The following is a 24204-nucleotide window of genomic DNA, read 5'->3' as shown; positions in this document are numbered from 1 at the left end:
AGAATATTTCATGGCTTCTAAAGATAATTGAGATACATATTTAGGTAGGAGATGATGTTTATCATACATTATGCACAGATATTTCAATGTTTTAAAACAAACTTTGAATGCTAATGCATGAAAAAAGATTGGGAGAAACACATTATAATGTTAACTATGATTCTATTTGGGTGGTGACTTTATGAGCAATTTTTGTTCTGTTTTGCTCATTTGTATAGTTTTAATTCTGAGCAATGAATATGGATTACTTCTGAAGGAAATAAAAGGAGACAATATATTCTACTGGGAAACAATAATGAAAAAAGAGCCTAGAGATCTCAAAATGGAAATAAGAAATGTGGTATTCGTTAATATGTGTATTTGGAAAACACCTGGAATCCTACCAGCTCCGATGAGCCCATTTGAATATAACTTTTCCCTAACAGTGGCCACCCACTTGGTTCCCCTTTCCCAGCAGGCACAGCTCTGATAGTGAAATCAAATTCTGGCTGTCTGCTTTGGAATTAAGTAGGGCAGTGGGGTGGGGGAAGGTGAAGGGATCCTCTGAGAACAGCCTGCTCCAAATTGAAAGGAAGTGAAAATCCTCCACATGTTGCAGGGATTGCTGGTAGATCATCCCCCAGTTCTCCTCCATGTGTTCTGCTGCCTCTTATAGAAACCAAGACAGGAAAAATGAAATGTACCTAACGCAGGAAATGAGGGTAGTCATTTGAATTATACGGTACCAGAACCCTGTATAGTGTTTTGGGTGGGGTGGGCAGTGAAACGAAAGGCACCAATCATAGTGCTCAGATCTGACCTCACACTGGGAAAAAGTAGGTATGTGAAGACACCAAACGATGGTGAGTGGAGAGGACTCCAGAGTCAGCACACACACATTCCCAATAGCCAGGTGGGTTCAACTGCTGCATACCTGTTAGCTCCTCAGGGTGGAATTTCCCAACTGCTGAGCCATGGTATGCTGGTTTTCCCTACGCTATTGATCCCCTCAGCCCTAGAGGTAATGGTCTCACCTCTGGGCCAGCACTTCTGACAGCAGGCACTTCATAAATTAGTAAAATAGAGGAATTCACAGAATATTTTTACAGCAGGTAAAGAAAGTAAGAAAACATTAAGTGGAAAAAAGATGTTAATAGCCATTAGCATGCAACTACTATAATTTTTATTATCCTTTTCCATGTAAAAAGACATATAAAGAACTAGGAAGCATTAGAACTACCATAGGTCATGCTCTCATTAAATAAAGTCGGAAAAAAAAAAAAAAAAAAACAAGGGACGGGGGTGGGAGTTGGAGAGGGGCTCATAGGTCAAGGTACTATTTTTCAATGGAAGGCTACTTACTGTTAATAGGTGCGCTATAAAATAAAGAGGAGTCAGATGAATTTGGGGAAAACCAAGTTTTTTAAAAGGTATATGTCATTTCAGGAATTCCTAGGGCCTGTAACTGACAAAAATATATTGCGACTTTCCACAAGTAGAAATAGCATAGAATTATTGGGCCAAAGCATTTCGACCATAGAATATCACCTGAGGAATACACTTTGCAAATTGCTACAGTAATCTCTCTCTCACTGCTGCACCCACGCTTCACTGAATGTGTGATATAGAATGGGCTTTGATCCTCTCCCACCTGATGATACGGTTGTCCCCACACTGGCTTTTTTCTTTTACTTATGGCAAGCGATCGGCCTGATAAAGCTGAAACTACTAATGGGCTATTCAGGGGCTTTCATCCACCTGAGTCCAAAGCCTTTGCAAAATGACTTCCCGGAACTCAGAGGCAGTCTGTTGCTGGAGCAGTTAGCACTTCGCCAGGAAATAGTTTGTCTTCGTTTTCAGTGTATTTTTCTTTTCTCAGAAGAAAGAAAACAAACAGTCTCAAGTAAATGAATAGAGGAACGTGCAGAATTCTCTTTAAAATGGCATCTCCATGACTTTGCCAAATAAATGAAGATATATTTTAGACATGTATACTTGCTTTACATATAACTGTGATTTCTTGTTACTTTGCTGATTTTCTTTGAAAATGGAATATAAATATTCAGTAACAGGAATTGTTCTGTTGATGAAGTCCAGTTAAGTTGTAATAAGAACTAAATTGATTAAGAACATATGGCTAAGAATCATGTAGCCTCTTAATCTCACTTTTTCTAAGCTTCCAGGTAGCCCTTTATTTTGCAGTAATGGAAACTCCAGCCATCTGAGCAGAATTCATATGAAGTCTACATGCCAAAAGAAATAGAATTTTGCATTTATTTTCTGTTTCTACTTCCACTTGGAAATTATCTTTTTCCCCCAAGAAACACATTTAAAAGGATATAAAAGGGGCTTTCTGTTTGGGGCCAGAACCAGAAAAGGAAAGACAATGGAGAAAAAAAATATTAGCTCAGCTTTTCCAGACTTGAAATAATGTGTGATTTTTGCAGTTTCTCCAACTTTTGAGACTAGGTCTGGTAGAATGCTTAATTCTTTCAGCTGACGAATCACCTTTCCTCTATGGGGATATTAATGCCAAGTTAAAATTTCTCCATGCGAATAAGGAAAAAAAAATTTGAATACAGCAGAGCTGGGACTACATTGATAAATAAAATCATTCTGTCCCTACCCCATTAATTCTCCCTTTCACCGTTTGGAGGTCCTGTGGGCTGAAGCAGTACATCATTTAAATAGCACCTTCAGGTGTTTCACTGAGACCTAATTAAAATTGATGTTGTCATCTGGTGTTTCCTTCTGCAATTTGTCTAGCTCCACGCAAATTGCAAAACAGCTCTTCATTAGGACTTTGTCCTTCTTCAAGAAACTACCCAAGATTTCCTTTAGGTGCTCCAGAAAACGATTTGGCCAGTTGGGAAAAAAATCTTAACAGTCACTAAGTTCACTGATTTCCTTGGCAAGATATCCAAGTGGTCCCTTTGAATGGTTCTGCTGTGACAGGTAAGGCGGTATCCCCCAAGACTTTCCATTCCATAATTGAATTAAAAAAAAATTCTTACGATTATTTGTTCTCACAAAATGTATGTATCAGTCTCATACTATGAACCTTGGAAATAAGGCTACTTATAGGCAACAAGACCCCATCCTTTGGTGGAGCTCAGACTAGCAGGAAGACAGACATCAACTAGTAATTAACAATAACATATAATGAAGGCATCAGGAAGAAGGAACTGGTGCTGTGTATTTAACGTAGGGGTCAGGAAGGACACTTCCCTGAGGAAAGGAAATCAATATACCTCCAGAAGGATACTGAGTGGAGATGAGGCTGGAGAGGGTACCACACTCTCCAGGTATGTGCTGTGTATCATCGGAATAACAGAGCTAGACATTTGCTTTCTATCCTTCACGCTTTTGTTCAAGTTTTGCCTTTAGATTTACAAACTAAAGACCAATTTCTCCTCATAGAAGACTATTAATAAGTTTGTAGCTATGGTCCTTTCTTTTGTGTTTCTTTAGAAAACCATGATTTAAAAATAAAAGCTACCATTTATTAAATGTTCACATTGTGTCAAGCCCATCGAATTCTCACAAATGTTTTCATTTCATCAACTTTTGAGAGAAACTGGAGTTCAGAAGTTTTACTCAACTAGGCAGTGGCCTAGCTAGGAATCAAAGCCGGATCTGAGACATTCAAGTGTCCAATTTTAACCAGTTTACTGGGGTTTTCTTCAATGTTCACATCTACAAACCACTTCATCAAAATGATGAGGGGAGTGTTTGTTAAAAAGACAGAGTTCCAGCCCTGCTCCATGCAACACCCCACCCCCCATCCCCAGCGGCTGTTTTGAGTCTGAATCTCTGAGGATGTGGACTGGGAATTTGCAGTTCAGCAAGTTCCCCCAGGTGCTTCCCATGCATTTGAGAATCAGCACACTCCACACAGCTATGCACTTGTAAGACGGGGGTGTGGGAGAGACAGACCACTGCTAAGGCAGTTTACTGTACTCTTGTCCACGATCTTGGATTGTTCTCTTGGCCATTTGATGAAATGCTACAATGCAGAATGGTTATGATTTTCAAACCGCAAATAGTTTAGCCCCACATTTTGGCAAGATATCTAGGCAGGGCTCAGAGAAGAGCTGCTTCTTCAGGCTTCAGCCAAGCTGTGAAAAGTGAGGTCTTTTGAGAGGAAGTGAGATAAGACAAAAACTTAAAAAAACAAACATTCTGAGGCCGGTGTTTAAAAGGCCATTGGCAAAATCTATAGCCTAACTAGAAGTGAGCTAAACAAACACATTACTGGGCCATCCAGGAAACATGAAGCAGATGCCTGGAAGTGGGATGTGTGTTTTCAACCTGGGTAGAAATATCCCGGGGAGTGATGATATGGAATCGGACACAAAGTTCAGATCAAAACAACAAGGGAGATTTGCAATGGGCAGTGCACCCAGGATGGACAGGAGATGTTCCAGTCAAGTGGTTCAGAGCAAGTTCAGGATAGGAGGGGAGACCTGTGTCCAACCTCACTTAAACTTATATGCTTTCATTTGTGCCTCCTCGTGGAATTATCTCATGGCCGCTATTTGAAAAAGGAATGGCAGTGGAGACCTAGTGGCTGGGGCCAAAGCTTCATAGCTTTTGAATAATGAAAAAATTGTGGTGCTGCCTACTCTTTCCCGTTACATAATATAAGATAAAAACAATACCGATTCAGCAACATTCCGAGTTTTCCTCTGAGACTCATTCAATGCTTTTTTAGAAATGCAAACTATCAATTTCTTGAAGAAAAAAAAAAAAGGATTTTGTGTGCTTGGCTAGTGCCCTCCACACAAGATTAATTCAGTGAGATAGTGTTCAGTAAAGTACTTAGCAAACTCCCTGGCACAGAGGAGGCACTCATGCATTGCTAGTTATTATTATTTTTAATAATAGCAACATATATTGGCAGTTGAATTTTCTGTGGTTTCCTTCCCTTTAAAAGGATGCTAAAGCTCCCCTTCTATGGATGCATTTTTGCTAGTGTTTTACTATTTGGTATTGTTTGAACCTGGCTCTGCAGTAGTGGAAGTTGCCCTTAACTTTCCATGTAGGCCTCTGTCGTCAAATTCAGATTCGAATTCTCTGGTACAGTTTCCTACAGAGCTCTTTCTTTCCCACATTTCCCTGTTGCATCATGACATTTAATTAGTTCTCATTCTTGCTTGCTTTTAATTAAAGAAACACTGTGCTCCTCTTGGAATCATTCACTGAATGCCATCTGAACTCTTGACATTTAGTTAGAAACTTGCATTTTGCAGGGTTTTTGTAACATGAATATTTGATGATTAGAGTAATTCAAGGCCCTCTGTAAACAGAAGCTCATACCTCTTCTTTCCAAGTAGAAACCACACTGAAGGACCTGCAATAATGTAGAACTTCCTATCATCCATGATGATGCACCAGCCTGTCCAACTCCATTATCTAGAGTCGTGGTTCTCGATCAGAGGCAACTTTGTCTCTCAGGGGACATACACAATGTCTAGACACATTTTGATTTCCACGATTGGGAGGTAGAGGTAGGTAGAAGCCAGGGATGCTGTTAAATCTCCAAAAATGCACAGGATAGTCTCTCACAACAAAATTCTCTGAACCAAAATGTCAATGGTGATAGTAATGAAGTTGAGAAACTCATGTCTGAATTGCCCCTTAACCTCATGATCAAATATGTCTGTTTCTTGGGATTGTAAGCATGCTAAAAGAAAAAGCTGGCTGGGTGCAGTGGCTCATGCCTGTAATCCCAGCACTTTGGGAGGCCAAAATAGGTGGATTGCTTGATCCCAGGAGTTCAAGACCAGCCTTGGAAACATGGCAAAATCCCGTCTCTATTAAAAATACAAAAAAATTAGCTAGGCCTGGTGGCATACACCTGTTGTCCCAGCTACTTGGGAGGCTGAGGCAGGAGGATTTCTTGAGTCTGGGAGGCAGAGGTCGTGGTGAGCTGAGATCATGCCACTACACTCCAGCCTGGGCAATAGAGACTCTGTCTCAAAAAAAAGGAGCTAAAAAATTAATTTAGATTTTAACAGGGTACACCAATAGCTTTCTAAAGCAAAGTGCTATCTATTTTGTAAAATCAAATGTAAAACATGGTCCATTTACAAAACAAATGATATCTTTTATACATATAAGGTATTTTATAGTATGCAAAAACAGTCACATATCACATTAAAGAATTATACCTGACATCATAACCATTTTATAGAAAGAATTATTTTTACCTATTGCATCCCTTGAAATGGCTTTTCAACTTGTTGTAACACCTTAATTATTGAGAAGTCACCAACAAATCTGTCATGTGTCAAGTATTCTAGAAGGAAATAAAGGCAGGGTGTAGGCTACTCATGTGTCTCTCACTGGTCATGAGTGAATGAGTGAACTTTCCCAGGAGGAAATGGAATTTTAGGGACAGACTTGCAAGTGGTAAATTATATGGTATGTGTCACAATTGTGCCACATGCCTGATTTATAAACATCCATATTTTTGAAGGGCAAATAATGAATTAGAAGTGATTTTCTTTCCTGAATTATCTTGTTTTATAGAAACTCATACTGAGGGGGTGATGGTCATGAAAATTCCCAGCCTCTGGTCTGTTCTTTGTATGGCTTTTACTGTGCTGTGATCCATAGAGCATAACTTGAAAATTTAGAAAAGAAAAGATCAGGGAAATCAGACGCTGAGCTGTTGTTCAGGTCCCCTTGGCAAACTAAAAATATATGAATATAAATGTTAAATGTGTCAAGCTCATTAGACACTCAACGGGCTCCCTTTGATTCTGGAAATACCTTAAGGGCAGAAATCACTGAGAGAGAATCAGGCCAGAGACAAGGCTTCAGAAGAGTCTTTGCTGAATGTGAAATGAGTTCTTGTCTCATTCAGCACTGGCATTGAACACATTACTTTTTGAACCCTGGCTTTAGGAGGAGGCAGGCTTGGGATAAAATGTCAGTTTGACTGCTTGGTAGTTATTGGAAATTGTTGAAGTTACAGAATGATGCTGCTCCCTCATCTGCTAAGTAGAGATAATACTTCTTGGGGCAGCAATGAAGATTAAAGTTGTGATGTAATAGGCTTAGCATGGAATTTGAAATCCTTCTCAAAGGGGCTGTGAAGTTCTGATTTATGGTCTTTCTTGCTGGTATGATCTCTTTTTGTGATACTTCTTCAGTGTACATATATACTCATTCTTCCCTGAGACCAATGCCACTGTCCTCAATCAGACTCTTGACAAGTTTTACAAACCTCCTGTGAATGTGATCAAACCCTACCTCTACTTACAAGCCTTCAAAGACTCTCACTTTTCTAAAAGAGCATCTTCCTTTGCCTGCCCCATTCAATGTTGGGACTGCCTCTCTCTCACACTCCCTGTTGCTGTACTTTAGTAAGGATAGTATACATCAATGTTCATAGCAGCCCATTCACAACAGCCAAAAGGTGGAGACAACCCAAATGTCCATCAACAAGTGAATGCATATACAAAATGTGGTATATTCATCCAATGGAGTATTGTTCAGCCTTAAATGAAATTGTACACATGCTACAGAATGGAAGAACCTTGGAAATATTATGCCAAGGGAAATAAGCCAGCCACAAAAAAACTAATATTGCAAGATTCCACTTAAAGGTGGTATTAGAATAGGCAAATTCATAGAGACGGAAAGTGGTTACCAGGAGCTGGGATGGGGGGAAGCAGAGAGGGAGAGTTATTACTAATGGGTACAGAGTTTCAGTTTGGGATAATGTAAGAATTCTGGAGATAGATAGTGGTGATGGTTGTATAACTATGCAAATGTACTATGCCACTGAACTGTACACTTAAAAATGGTTAAATAGTAAATTTTATGTATATTGTTCCACAGTAACTATTTTTCATTTTCTAAGAAAAATTGTTTAAAATTATGCTTAAACATAATTTTATTGAATATTTATCATATACCAAATATTAGTCATTTATATAAGTTAATTTAATGCTTACATTAATTAATTTAAAGATTTTTAAAACTCTTGGAAGTCAGTGATATTGTCATTACCAGTAAGGAAACTGAGGCCTTTAGAGGTTAAGTAAACCCAAGGTCACACAGCCAGGAAATAGCAGAGCTGAAATGGAAACTCAGGTATCAAGTTCCAAATTCTTAATCACCATGTTTACTCCTGTACCTAGTTTCTGTGTATTGACAACTGTCATATTTTGAATCTCTAGCCCAGATCTTAGAACAATGATGAGAATATTGATGCTTGATGAACATTATTTTGAGTCTCTTAAAAAAATTGGGAAGGAGTTCCTATGATCCTGATTTAAAGATGAGAAATATGAAGCACAGGGAGGTTAAATAACTTATTCAAGTTCATCCATCCATGGCAGAGCCAGGATTTAAGCCCAAGGCAGTTGAATTTAAAGCTATATCCTTAATGTAACTGTCTCCAGTAGCCCACAAGTACCTTAACATAAGACAAATTTTTCCCCCACATTTTTAAGTTTTTGAACTGGGGATCCGTCTTACAATGTATTCCTAGTTCAGTGTTTTCTCTGCACTTTAGTTTGATGAATGGTATCTGCAGAACTCGGGAAATAAAGAATGTAGCAGATGCACAGGATCAGTTTGTTAAAATGTGATCTGCCTTACGATGACCAAAAACTAGTCCTTAGGTATGGATCTAAATGAAAGAATCAGGAACTCGGGTGAGTTGTGTGCAGGAAAGAATTTTCTAGCAGCCCTCACTGAGACACCCCTGAGGTCTGGAAACCTTGGCTATCCAAGAACAGACTTGGAGAATATGCTTTGTGATTTTAGAAAGTTTAAGCCATTCTGGCGATCATTAAAAAGTCAGGAAACAACAGGTGCTGGAGAGGATGTGGAGAAATAGGAACACTTTGACACTGTTGGTGGGACTGTAAACTAGTTCAACCACTGTGGAAGACAGTGTGGCGATTCCTCAGGGATCTAGAACTAGAAATACCATTTGAACCAGCCATCCCATTACTGGGTATATACTCAAAGGATTATAAATCATGCTGCTATAAAGACACATGCACACATATGTTTATTGCCGCACTATTCACAATAGCAAAGACTTGGAACCAACCCAAATGTCCATCAGTGATAGACTGGATTAAGAAAATGTGGCACATATACACCATGGAATACTATGCAGCCATAAAAAAGGATGAGTTCATGTCCTTTGTAGGGACATGGATGAAGCTGGAAACCATCACTCTGAGCAAACTATCACAAGGACAGCAAATGAAACACTGCATGTTCTCACTCATAGGTGGGAATTGAACAATGAGAACACTTGGACACAGGAAGGGGAACATCACACACTGGGGCCTGTCATGGGGTGGGGGGGAGGGGAGAGGGATAGCATTAGGAGATATACCCAAAGTAAATGACAAGTTAACGGGTGCAGCACACCAACATGGCACATGTATACATATGTAACAAACCTGTACATTCTGCACATGTACCCTAGAACTTAAAGTATAATTTAAAAAAAAAAGAAAGTTTAAGCCATTCTATTTACATTTTGGTCACCCCTATTATAGCCACCTTTCTCTATGGCATGTGCTTCTTTCCCTTCTCAGGGGCAATCTCTGCCTCTATTACTAAGAGCTGAGACCCTCTGTGGCCCCTGGTTCTTTTCATGGGTAGAACCACCTTGCCTCAATTCACACTGTTGCTTATTTGCCAGTTCTACAGTTGCCCTCAGCGACTGCAGAAAGTAGGACTGAGCATCTTGGAGTTCAAACACAATGAAATATCTAAATCCATGACCCCCGTAAAGATACTAAGATGCTGTGGAATGCAAACTCCATCAGTGAATCAAATCTGTTGTATTCTGAAAGAGTTATCTAACAACCTTGAATCATTAGGCATCATAACTGAGAGGTGGGCCAATTTTCCTGCTGTAAAACCAGCTTTTCATAAAAATAGGCATTCTTGATGTCATGGGCAGAATTAAACGACCTGAATGCAACCATGCAACAAAAGAAAGAAGGGCTAAGACCTTTTACCACTGATTTTTCTTTCTTGGAGAATGTCTTGCATGTTCCCAAATTTAGATCTGGAGAATTTACTTGTAATAATAATTAGACATTACCATGACAACAGCAATGTTTAAAAATTGCTAGTAGCAAAAGAAGTCACTTCCCAAGGAAAGATTTTTGTGGAGAAAATAGATGTAATTTCTCAAGGTATACAAAATAATATATGGCTACCTTAAAATATCCTAAAACCTTTCCAATTATTACCGATAATGTAAATCAAAAATGCAGTAGAAGCAGGAGTGGTGGCTCACACCTGTAATCCCAGCACTTTGGGAGGCTGAGGTGGATGAATTGCTTGAGGTCAGGAATTTGAGACCAGCCTGGCCGACATGGTGAAACCCTATCTCTACTAAAAACACAAAATTCACCAGGCATGGTGATGCATGCCTCTAATCCCAGCTACTCAGGAGGCTGAGGCAGGAGAATTGCTTAAACTCAAGACGTGGAGGTTGCAGTGAGCCAAGATCACACCATTGCACTCCAGCCTGGGCAACAAAGCAAGACCCCGTCTCAAAATAAAAGATTAAAAAAAAAAAGCAGTAGAAATTTCAATGTGATGGAGTCACAACAAATTTAGAGGTTGACCTGACTGTGACTCTTTTTGCATACTATAAAATATCTTATATGTATAAAAGATATCATTTGTATTGTAAATGGACCATGTTTTACATTTGATTTTACAAACTAGAAAGCACTTTGCTTTAGAAAGCCATTGTTATATCTGTTAAAATCTAAATTAATTTTTTAGTTTTTTTTTTGGTGGGGGGGTGGGGGACAGAGTCTCTCTCTGTTGCCCAGGCTGGAGTGTAGTGGCGTGATCTTGGCTCACCACAACCTCTGCCTCCCAGACTCAAGAAATCCTCCTGCCTCAGCCTCCCAAGTAGCTAGGACCACAGGTGCATGCCACCAGGCCTAATTTTTTGTATTTTTAAAAGAGACAGGGTTTTGCGATGTTGCCCAGGCTGGTCTTGAACTCCTGGGATTAAGCTATCCACCCACTTCAGCCTCCCAAAGTGCTGAGATTACAGGCATGAGCCACCGCACCCAGCCAGCTTTTTCTTTTAGCATGCTTACAATCCCAAGAAACAGACATGTTTGATCATGAGGTTAAGGGGCAATTCAGACATGAGTTTCTCAACTTCGTTACTATTACCATTGACATTTTGGTTCAGAGAATTTTGTTGTGAGAGACTATCCTGTGCATTTCTGGAGGTTTAGCAGCATCCCTGGCTTCTACCTACCTCTACCTCCCAATCGTGGAAATCAAAATGTGTCTAGACATTGTGTATGTCCCCTGAGAGACAAAATTGCCTCTGATCGAGAACCACAGCTCTAGATAATGGAGTTGGAAAGGCTGGTGCATCATCATGGATGATAGGAAGTTCTACATTATTGCAGGTCCTTCAGTGTGGTTTCTACTTTATAGGGTGAACATACTTTTATCCTTCTCCTTGACAAATCTGAAAAATTAAATTGAGAGTTCTGTAAAGTGGCGCTGAATTACGTGGCTGACTGCTGAGGCTTCTAGAGGATTAGCCATACTTGACTAAATTAGCATTTGGGATTATGTCAGCATAGGAACTCAGAAAGTAAAAGCCAGTGAGGTGGGGCTTTGATTCCTATGTTCTAAGTGCTTTTTAATTTTGGTGTAAAAAAAGACAAATGGCTAACATTACCCACATTTAACTCAACATCACACACACACACACACACACACACACACACAGACACACACTTTCTCTCTCTCTCTTTCTTTCTCTCTCAAGTTCCCAAGTTTCTATGCTCATTTTCTAGGTGAGACAGCAAAAATTCAGAGCAAATAAGCCCACCAAACAGCAATTTCTTTTTTTTTCTTTTGGAAACAAAAAACCCCACCAATTTCTCAACCTCTAGGGAGAACTTTATCAAAGTTATTTGCTGTGGCTACCTATTAAATGATAACAAGATCTTTGGAAATTATCTGTTTCAGAGGTATGTGAAATATAATATATGTGTCATGCCTAGCATTTTGATTACATCTTTCCCTTAAAGGCCACTGAAGACTCTGTAGTTTAGTTAAGGCTTCAAATTTAAAGTGATCAACAAAAGCGCAGATTAAGTGACTCATCTAAGGTGATGCAGATGGAAAATGAAAGACTGAGAAGTGAACGCCAAGGGGATTTTAAAGTTCCTTTTCCTGAGTTATTTTTTATCCCTAAGTTCTGTCTTCTGTCTTTTTATTTCCTCATTCTGCTCCCCTTAGCTTATTTTGTCCATACAGTTTTTGGCTCAAAATAGATGCTCAAAAAATATTTACCACTCAATAAAAGAAAACCTCAAATCACAGATACCATGGACAATAAATCGATTTCCTATTGAAGATATTATTTGCCTTAGAAGACATTGTAGCTATTTAAAAGCAAAAGTGCTGATTGGCATCACTTTAAATTCATGGCTACAGATCTCAAACACATGTTCAACCAGTGCCTGGCAATTCTACTGTGCAGAGCTTCCAATTCCCTACTTTCTCCAAAACAGTTCACAAATAAACATTAGAAATTTCACGGACATCTTTGGTGGACAAATACTAAAATAAAACAAAGTTTGGCCCACTACAGCTTTTAAAACGTCTGTTTGTGATGGAGCATATCCACAAACAGTGGGATATGTAAAAGCCAGTCAAAAGTCTCCACTGGAGCTTTAAAATGAACAGCTCGTAAGCCCCCACACACTGCCATTTGAAAAAATAGATGTCATGCCTTCCTTTCTTTTCAGATATTCCATGAGCATAAACATAGAAAAATCAGAATCTCATTACATTTGTTACTCTCTGCCTTCTCCATTCAATCTCATGTCAAGGAAACAGAAAAGAGACTCTGGCAAGTATACCTCCTAATATCCTTGCTGGAGGAGCTCACTGCCATGGCAACCTCATGCACCACATGTCACATGGGAACACTTGCAAAATCTCAGAAGTTCTGCACGTTGCTATAATCGCAGATCCAGGCACTTTGGATACTCTGTCTCTGACAATTGTCAGAGCTTGAAGCCAAAGTAACGGCCTTCCAGCTTACCTGAGTATACTTTCCTGAGAAAGCTTAATGGGATTCATGCTATACAGTCAGATTCATACAGTATTTCACTTTCATGGCAGCTTTGACAGAGGTCCAAATGAGTACATCCAATGACAAAGGAACAGATACATAAATACATCTCACTTTTGCTCCTCTGTCTTGCAGTACTTCAACTATTGCAGTCACCCATTATGTCAATTCCCTACCTCCATCGTACTTTCTCAACCATCTTTTCCTTCGAATACAGTGTGAGCACTGCAGCTGGAGTGATATTTTTAAAATGTGAATTTGACTGTGTCATCTCTGTGATTAAGACTCTCTAGGATCATTCCACTCTCTGGAACTCCTTGTCCCCTGCTTCCCTCTCCACCTCCTGCTTGAGCCACTGTCCCAGTATGTTCTAGCCTCCAGTTATCCCAAGCTCTTCCCTGTCCTAGAGTCTTCATGTGAGCAGCCTCCCAGCCTGAGAAATTTCACCCCTGGCTCATTCTGCATCTGTCTCCATTCAAACTGTGCCTCTGCAGACACGTCTCCCTTGAGGACTTTATCTACATAGGTCTCTCCTTTCATTCTTCATTGATGTACCCCAATTACTTTTTTCATAGCAACTGTCTCAGTTTGCAAATACTTAATTAGGAATAGTTGTACTGACTTATATATTTCATCTTCTGTCCACTCAAAGACTATAAGTCTATGTTTATTTCACCCCCCAATGTAGAACAAGTGTCTAACTGTGCCTGACGTGTAGTAAGCACAATAGATGTTGGCTAAATGAATGAACGTATATCATTAAAGAAAGAGGATAACAGCATTAAAGGGACACATTTGCCTAAGAGACCAAATTTAAGCTTTCTGCCCAGCAATTATATACACCCAATTAGCCCTCTTTATCTTTGTCTGCTCTGCCTTCTTGCCCCTTAACAAATTTGGTATTTATAGGAACTCAGGGATTTTCAACATGGTAAGACCCAAGGAAACCCCAAATTGGTCCATTGCTTGTTTCATGCCCAGACTTTTGACCCCTGCATATTTTAAGAAAAATCTAACTTTGATTCATTTAAAGTTAGTGAAACTATTTCATCTAATTGCCTCTTTTTTTTTGTAAATCAAAACCTTCTTTCACTGACACAGGAAGTCATATTTTGTCAAAACTAGATGAACATGAACCCAGAGAGACTTGAATTCTATTGTAACCTCAAAAACCACAAAAATGGAAGGAATTTGGGAAGTCAAATGTGTCCCTGTGCCTTGTCTATAGGGCCTAACATTTTGTTCATCTTGTGAAGATTTGTGTGTTTCCAGTTTCACCCCTGCCATAGTTCTTGGTACAGGCACGTGATACAATGGGGAGATTCCCACTTTAGAAGGCAGTTTTCCCAGTAACCCCCTTTAGCCTTTGAGTTTCTAATGTAACCTTTGAAAACAGCTGGTCCAAATTCCATCTTGTCCCAGACCCACACAGACCTCCTCTGCATTATGTTCAATTCGAGGACAAAGGAAGTTCAGGGAGGAACACTGAGCAAGATGTGATTTGGCCAAGTAATTATAGCCACTTTGCAAGCAGCCACCCGGAATGCAGATTTTATTAGCTTTTGTTTTACTTATTTTTTAGAAAAGCCTTTTAAATAACTTAAACATCTATATACATTTACACTTTTTTTTTTCAAAGCTGAGATGGAAGGCTTAACCCTCCTGCATACTGTCTGACCCATGAAAATAAACCCTTGACATTTATGAGTGATACCTCCTCATGACCAATTAATCCCCATACACAAAGACTACTACAGTCCTTAATTCTCCCCAATGAAGTATAACATTTAATTAAATAATTTGCCTGACAGCTTCTAACTTTGAAGGAGAATTGTATATAAGCAATATAATGTAAGAGAAAAGAAATCTAGCTCTAATTCTGGAGTCAGACCACCTTAGGTTTAGATCTTAGCTCTTTCAGCTATAAATTATTGACCTCAGTTTTCTCTGAAAAGCAGAGCTAAGTAATAGAAATGTACACTTCAGAGTTACTTTGAGGGTCAAATATTTTAAAGGCAGGTAAAATACTTAGTAGAGTCCCTGGCATAGTCCCACATTTGAAAGCTATGAGAAAGATATTTCCATGCACTCCTAGTAGGAATACAAATTGGTATAACCACTTTGGGAAATGATACAAAAATATTGATTGAATTTTAAAGCTTGTGTATTTCAAGACCTAGCAAGTCCGCTTCTGTTTTTACTATTTACACCAGAGAAACACTTGCACCCAAGGAGACATATACAAAATACTCAGAACAATGTGTTTTGTAATAGTGAGAGACTGGAAACAGCCAGAGTTCTTTGGCTTTTAAGTAGGAGAGGCTAATTCCTGTAAGAAATGCCCTTACATATTTCAACAGGTTAACAGTTTGAGGTGGAGGTTCACGGGGAAGCCTTCAATGTGGTGATTCAGTGACCCAGCTTTCTGTGGCTCTGCTGTTCCTAGGACCTTGGAAACTTCTGCTAGATCCTTTGCATCTAGTTAGCACATGGAGGATGAGAAAGGATGTTCATGAAGTTTCAACAGACCGGGCCTGGGAGTGCCATATATCACTTCTGTCCACAGCCCATTGGCTAGAACACACTAATTTAGTCATAGTTAATCATGATGTAGTCTAGATGCAGGTTCAGGGACATAGGGAACCAGGGCTTTGATGAACAACATCTCAGTTCTGACACAAATACAAGATTAAAATAATGAGATAGGTCTATGTTTACTAGCAAATGGGCCTTCCAGGACATATTCTGTGAAAAACTAAGCAAGTGACATGTCATAGGATGGTTTCCTGGGAAGCAGACCATGAGATGGAAGTTAGTGTTCTGGAAGTTCGTTAGGAAAATTCTTGGCATCAGCATCTAAGGAAGCAGGATTGGGCAAAGGGAGAAGCTGAGTTATGATGTGGGCTCCACAGCAACCTCAGCCACCCCACAGGCAGCTCTGAGGCTAGGAAGATCTTTCTGAGTTGCCCCAGTTTTGGCCAACATGGCAAGACATTTATAGTCTTACAATGAGCTTGCATGGGAACTAGTACATTGGTACGAAATGGAACTGGATCAGTCACTGACCATTGCCTGTCCTCTGCAGGGGTGAGCCTGAGGGTGAGGGGGCTATTGCAGCAGAGGTGGTCCAAGAAGGGGCTGAGAGATGCAGACAGTCTACTGGAAGTGCTCCCTGATGAGGCAATGAGTCCTTCACTGAAGGGAGATTTGGGCAATGCGTAACAGTGTCACCCCACATAGCTAAACTATGTAGGCAGGATATTATTACTGTAAAAACAAAAGAACATGCTTATTTTCTCTGACTAAATTTCTATGTAAATTCATAGAAAAAACCTGGATAAAAAGCTGGACATTTTGTATAATAATAAGTAGATATCAGAGTGATGCAGCTCCTTTTGAGTAAGGAGGCAGGTCTGAGAGATTGAGGGCAAATGTCAAAAGAAACTTCAACTATATCTGTAACTTTTAATATTTTTGAACAAAGAAAGTGAATTGCTATTTTGCTTACCTATGTGAATTTAATAAAACTATTGAGGTGGGTTTACTGTACAAGTATGTATGATAAGAATATTAACCCAGACAATATTCTACATGTGTCAGGACCTTCCATTGCAGAAGCATCACATAAAAATAGCTTTTATTTATTTGAAGATTGATCAACTTTCCTTCTTTCTTCTTCCTCCCACAGCTTTTTGGCCAATTCACTGCTCACTAACATCTCCATCAAAGGGTGACTGGGTTGGGGCACCGGGTGTGGGAAGGAGAGGAAGGAAACGAGAATCGGCAGTTTCCATTACTTGCTAGCAACTCTGGTAAATAGGTTTAGCAGGGGGAAATGTTGAAAATCAGTTATTCAGATTATCTGAGCTTGTCAACCATCCATGTTACACCCTCCTCCCATTAGCATAGACTCAGGAGAATTGGCCCTAATTGCATTTGCAGTGATAGTGACTGAAACAAGACTGTTTAATGATTATGTGGCTCCTTAAACTGATTTTTTTTCTTTCAATTGGCACATCCCAACAGAATACTTTGAGGAAAAAGGCATTTTCTACTTTATTCTCACCTATTAAACATCTACACATCTTTCAGGATAATGGATAGTCTAGATAGACCAAAGACAACTTCTTCGAATTTGAAAAAATATATTTTATCTTTTATTTTGGTCTGGCAATAGAACAGTTTATTTGGGATATCCAGGTAGCAATAAAAAACATAATAAAATCAATAAGAGACATTCAAATATTTGAATGTCATTCAATATTTGAGTAAATATTTGTTGAATTTAGAGGATTTAAGAGCAGAGTTATAATACTGGCATTATAAAAAAAATCTTCTAGGTTTTAACGGTAAAAACACTGAGTTTTAACCGAACAATTCCAGCCAATTCAATTTGAATCATTTTTTTTCCTGGAATTAAAATGCTGTGTTGAAAACAAGCTTGGAATAAAATTCGAAAGACTAGGATTCTAATTCAGATCACCACTTTACTTAGTGATTTTGAGACAAATTTCAGATTCTGACTCAGTTCGTTCAGCTACAGATGATTGTATGAGGAAAAACCCTACATTTAATGTTTTACACATATTCTTATATTTATAATTTTTACCCCAACACTGATATTAATGAGCTGTATTGTAGGAGGCTTTCACTGGTAGCAAATGGAACTGGATCTTGACCCAATCACATACTGGTTATTTGATGTTAGTGAAACTAAGTGGCCTCTCCAAGATTCTACTTCCTTATTTGTAGCATGAGGTCACATATAATTCATATATCACTGGATTGTTGTGAAGGTGAAAATGATAAAGTGCATAACATCATGCCTGAGACCTAGCAATCCCATAATAAAAGGGAGTTATCCTCAAATTTTAGCTATCCCACTAACAAGATACACTGTTTTTCTCCTTTTCTAAGGAAAAACACACATTGTAAAGTAAGAATTCTTCAAAGACAACTTGAAGACATCTGGGAATTCTGAAGCCTGAAAACTTCATGAGTTCATAGCAGTGTTCACTAATTCCACTGATCTAAAGACAAAAAGGAGAGTCAACTGCGTGCCCAAACTCATTTCTGATGATTTCTTCCATCCTACCTTTTCTGCCTCTCTGGGGGTGGTTATGCCTGTGAAAAACATCGAAGCTGTCAGGAACAGAGTCAGCTTTCAAGATTGGAATGTCAAAGTAGAGTCTTCTTTTCCTCAGACCAGAAGGGGCTTGGTTGGGTAAGAGTTTCCAGATCTAAATGGAGACAGGACTGGGATATAGGAGCTTGTATAGATAAACAGCACAAACACCTTGGGTAAGTGATACACCAAGAGAGATCAAAATAGGGTAGGAACACGATCCTAAAGCTACATGAGATAAGAAGCCAAGAGATCCTGTCTACAGGCTGATTTGTGTTGCAACCAGAGGCCAACTACACTCAAGAAAATTCTAAATGATGTAATTGGTCGTGGACACTTTTTTGTAAAAATGATCGATATTTTTTTCTTATAGGGATAAAGCTTAAAAGCATGGGATGTAGCTCCATTAGGAAATATGAAGTGAGTTGGTATATTCCAGGTAGGTTAGACTGAGATAATTATAAAATTGGGCTGATCTTACATAGAGAAGAACTTGATTCCTAAAGGTGTTGAAGGACAAGATGGGGACAGTTATTAAAGTGTTCAGGTGCTGTCCTTTGTAGTCTGTAGCCTATTAAAATAATACACAACTGAACACAGACCCAAGGAAAGGGGTTCCACTCATCGCTAGAATGTAAACTCTAAGAAGATAAGGATTTTGTCTGCTTCATTTACTACTGTATTCCCAGCTCCTAAAAGAGTATCTAGCACTTAGTATCTGTTGGTAAGTACCTGTTGAATTAATTAACCAGTGGTGACACTTTGGAAAGCAGCTAGTCCATCTGTAAGATCGTTTTCTCATCTGTGAGATGAGTCAGTTAGATTAGATGTTTCTAAGCTTATTCTAGTTTTAAAATTGTATGTTTCTATCAGAAATGATAAATGAAAAATGTCCATTCCTTTTTCATCTCCATCACCCATCTCACATCTTCCTTCAGTGCCTATGTGATCTGTTTGAGTATAACCAGGTGTAGAAAAGTACTAAGTGATATGAGATGACTTCAGTAGTCCAGGGACTCTTTTTCCCCCCTCTGTAAAGAGCCATTTGCTTAATTTAATGTACATTATAAAAACAGAATTCGTTTCTCAATTTCATTTATAGTCATACTATAGTTCACTTTTCACATCAATTTAAGGTACAAGGAAGTCAACTTAAAGAAAGTATTTTAAGTAAATTATAATGCAAGTTCTTCACAGTTGTAGCACAAACCACAATGGTAGGACACAAGCAATTGCTATTTGAGAAATAGGCCTCTTCGTCAGTACTTGTGGCACGTATCTTAAAACCCGACTTTCACTAGTGCTCTCAAAGGAACTAAGTCACAATTCAAGTGAACATACCATTTAGCTGAGGGCCCTTTATTCCTGTTTATGGTAAAATAATTGCCTTACTTGTACTTTTAAAAAATATACTTTTTCTGCTTCTGACCATAATGGGCTAACTGCCATTAAAGAGACCATCTATCATAAACAATTAGAGAACTGGATAGAAAATATGAAGCCACTGTTTTTGGATAATAGGCAGCACAAAACTATGATCCCTGAGAAAAAGGAAGGAAATGAGCTGATGCCTATAATTGCCCTGATTTTTTGCCTGGAGATACTGTCCGAACTGCTACTCTGGAAAGGAAAACCCAGGTGAAACATGGGGCTTCACCAAGTAGAGGAGACAGGGATCAATATTGGGAAAGCTGAAATGACTGGAATTTGTAGGGCAGAATATGGGGAAGGAAGGAGCTATGTAGGGAAAGAGCTCAAGAAATACGCACAAGGGGGTTGGATGCGGTGGCTCACGCCTGTAATCCCAGCACTTTGGGAAGCTGAGGTGGGCAGATTACTTGAGGCTAGGAGTTCAAGACCAGCCTGACCAACCTGGTGAAACTCTGTCTCTACTAAAAATACAAAAATTAACCGGGCATGGCCCGATGCGGTGGCTCCTGCCTGTAATCCCAGCACTTTGGGAGGCCAAAGCGGGCGGATCACAAGATCAGGAATTCAAGACCAGCCTGACCAACATGGTGAAACCCTTTCTCTACTAAAAATACAAATATTAGCTGGGCGTGGTGGTGCATGCCTGTAATTCTAGCTACTCAGGAGGCTGAGGCAGGAGAATCGCTTGAACCCGGAAGGCGGAGGTTGCAGTGAGCCAAGACCACGCCACTGCACTCCAGCCTGAGAGACAGAGCAAAACTCCATCTCAAAAAAAAAAAAAATTAGTCAGGCATGGTGGCAGGCACCTGTAATCCCAGCTACTCGGAGGCTGAGGCACAAGAATCACTTGAACCCAGGTGGCAGAAGTCACCGTGAGCGAAGATCGCACCACTGCATTTCCAGCCCGAGTGACAAAGTGAGACCCTGTCTCAAAAATAAAAATAAAAATAAAAGAATATACAAAGGACGTTCTTGAGTTTTTGGCTGATTATGGAACTATATACGGTAAGACTCCACAAGTGAAAGAATAGTACTTGGAAAGACAATTACTGAAGAACTATAAACTGAACAACTACCAGATCTCCTCCTGAACTGAAATATATTCAAGTTCCAGCCAAAGTCGAGACACACTATTGAATTTATGCATCATTTAGTAGAGACCCCAAAATATTCATGCCTCAGTAGTAATGCAAAATTGTCCCTACAATAAAAACTACAGTAGCTCCCCCTTATCCACAGTCTTACTTCCTGGAGCTTCAGTTACCCACAGTCAACTTCAGTCCAAAAATATTCAATGGAAAATCTCAGAAATAAGCAATTCATAAATTTTAAATTGTACACTGTTCTGAGTAGCATAACGAAATTTCAAGCCATCCCACTCTGTACCACCCAGAACATGAATCATCCCTTTGTCCAGTATATGCCACCCTCCCATTGGTCACTTAGGTTATCAGAATGACTGTGGCAGTATCACAGTGCTTATACACAAGTAACCCTTGTTTCGTTTAATAACAGCCCCCACATGCAAGAATAGCAATGCTGGCAATTTGGATAAGCCAAAGAGAAGCCACAAAGTACTTCCTTTAAGTAAAAATGTGAAAGTTCTTGACTTAATAAGGTAAAAAAAGTCATATGCTGAGGCGGCTGAGATCTACAGTGAGAACATATCTTCTATCCTTGGAATTGTGAAGAAGGAAAAAGATATTTGCTAGTTTTGCTGTTGCACCTCAAACTGCAAAAGTTACCACCACAGTTCGTGCAAAGTGCTTAGTTAAGATGGAAAAAGAGTTACATTTGTGGGTGCAAGACATGAACAGAGAGGCATTCCAATCAATAGCAATCAGGTTCAGGGGGTACTGTCCTCAGTTTCAGGCATCCATAGAGGGTCTTGGAAAGTATTCCCCACGGGGGTGGGGGGAGGGGAGGCTACTGTACTCCATACTTGTTCTAATAAAACTTTTTAGAAATCTCAAAAAGATTAAGCTAATCTACATGAAATTTAAATGCTTGCTAGAACAAAGCACAATGCTCTTTAAAGGAGCAAAACTAAATCCAGACAATCAATACTGTAACACAATGTTCAGCAACATGCAATAAAAAAATTACTAGACACACAAGAAATTAAGAAATAAAACGTCCTTTCCATAAACAGGAGAAAAATGCATCAACAGAAAGAGACCCAGAAGTGAGAGAGATGATAAAATTAGTGGACAAGGATTTTCAAACAGCTATCAGTAGTTTAAGTATGTGTATAAAAACATAAATGCAATGAGAGAAATGGGAACTGTAAAAAAGAACCTAGTGAAACTTCTAAAGCAGGAAAGTATAATATCTGAAGTGAAAATATTCACTAGATAGTTGCAATAACAGTTTGATATTGCAGAAGAAAAAGGTCAGTGAGCTTGAATAGAACAGAGAGGAAAGTACAGAACAGTGAGCTTGAATAGAACAGAGAGGAAAGTAAGTTCAACCATTAGTGCTGTAACAATCAGACTGTATTGAAAAAGACTAACTTTGGTTCCTACTGCTTACCACACGCAAAAAGTAAACTAGACACAGATCGTGGAACTAAATGTGAAACCTAAAACGATAAAATTTTATGACCTGGCCATAATGGATTTCTTAGACCATAAAAAGTACTAACCAAAAAACACCAAATTGATAGATTTCCTCAAAAGCAAAAACTTTTGCTACTGACAAAGCACCATTAAAAAATAAGTCAAGTCAAAGACTGAAAGAAAATATTCACAATGCACATCATAGAGTTGTATCTGGACTATAAGAAGAACTTTTATGACTCAATAATAAGAAGACAACCAAATTTTTAAGAGGAGCAAAAGATTTGAACATATACTTCACAGAAGAATATAAGGGTCAGTAAACACTAAAAGATACTCAACATCATAGTCACCATAGAAATGCAATTTTAAACCGCAATAAGATACCACTACACACCTACTAAAGTAGCTAAAATGTGAAAAGGCAGATATTACCAAGATTTGGAGAGGATGTAGGAGTACTGGAAATGTCATACATGGGTAGTGAGAGTGTAAAATAGTACAAACATCTTAGAACACAATTTGATAGTTTCTTATAAAGTTAAAGACATGCTTATCATATAACTCATCAACCCCTTTTCTAGGTATCAGCCCAAGAAAAATAAAAAACATATGTCTGCTCACAGATTGCTTGTCTACTTATGTATGAATACTTGTTGAACACAATATGAATGAATCTCAAAAATATTTTGCTGAGTAAAAGTGCCCAATCCCCAAAAAGTACACGTCACATGACTCAATTTGTTTGAAGATCTAAAACAGGTAAATCTAGTCTTTATTGATAGAAAATATAATGGCAGCTAGGGTTAGGGTGGGAGGTTGCCTGGGCAGAAACAGAAGATAATATTTTAGTGAATTGGGAATTTTATGTGTCTTGATTTTGGTGATCATTATACATATGTATTCATATATCAAAACTTAAACTGGACACTTAAAATAGATACACTGATTTTGTCTCATGTAAATTATACTTCAATAAAGTTAATAATGTGTGCATATTTATACCCTTCTAGGGAAAAGATACTACAGACTTCCACCCACACATCTTTCATGTCACGCATCTTTTCAATTTTTCTTTTCAGATTTGTGTTATGCTGTCTCTCCTTTCCTACTCCTAGTTTCAGCCCCACCACCACCACCACGTTTCATGACCATCTCAGACAAACATAATTAGTGACAGTTGTCATGACAGTGAATAACCTCAGAGGTACAAAAAGAAAACTGCACAGACTGTTCCCAATTAGGTGGCAAACCTGTGAAAGGTTTGTAGCATATGAATTGAGATCTACGAATCTATCTATAATCTTCTCATGTTAATGCCATGATGCTTCATTTAATTTTTGCTTACACAGATCTCTAACAACTCTATTTTTTTCTTCTGAATAAAAACTAAGAATGTTATCCCAAGTCTATGCATCCGAATGTCATGGGTGCATAGGTGAAGGAAGGCAGAAAGAAACTTGGAATAAAATTCAACAGCTGTAGTCATGCTTTCATTATTTGAAAGCCTTTTTGGACCAAAGATAATACACTGTGGGTTTTGTTGCCAAAAACGTCAGATTTTTGGTTTCAGCTCATGATCCAGAAGCTGAAAGTGTGTCAACTTGGTAATAGTATCCAACAATAATTCAGTTCTATAGTCTTTGTAGAATGATGGACAAAATGAATGTCAACAACATTAAGCAGCCAGAAACCGAAGGTAAGTTGTGACCTAGCAGCAAGGAATAAGAGAATCTTAACAGATGTAATTTATAGAATTACTGTTGATGAAGTTAGTAACCTTTAGCAAGGAGACATAGAATCAATAGCAGCCTGGCAGTTTGCAGCTGCAGAAATTTATGTGGAAATTGACCAGGAAGTAAGGTGCAAGAGGAGTTGGCAGAATATTTAAACCAGATGAAAAAATTTCAGGTGAATTATAAAGTGTCCAAAATGTGGAATTAGAATGATTTCTTCAATTTCCTACAAAATGGACCAATGTTTATGAAAAG

At 38.8% G+C, this 24204-nt stretch overlaps 1 long non-coding RNA gene across 1 annotated transcript in view; it reads left to right on the top strand.

Annotated features, from left to right (window-relative positions):
- The window catches only part of LOC129034236 (uncharacterized), a 327788-nt gene extending 304645 nt beyond the window's left edge, over positions 1 to 23143 (top strand). The window contains exon 4 of the long non-coding RNA XR_008501783.2: positions 18017 to 23143. This is a non-coding gene — a long non-coding RNA (uncharacterized LOC129034236). The remainder of the gene's footprint in view (positions 1 to 18016) is intronic.
- The last annotated feature ends 1061 nt before the right edge of the window (positions 23144 to 24204 follow it).

This window comes from Pongo pygmaeus, chromosome 2 (assembly GCF_028885625.2).
Source record: "Pongo pygmaeus isolate AG05252 chromosome 2, NHGRI_mPonPyg2-v2.0_pri, whole genome shotgun sequence".
Taxonomy (NCBI): Eukaryota; Metazoa; Chordata; class Mammalia; order Primates; family Hominidae; genus Pongo; species Pongo pygmaeus.
Note: the sequence above shows the minus strand (reverse complement) of the source record. Positions and strands in the feature narration are given on the sequence as shown.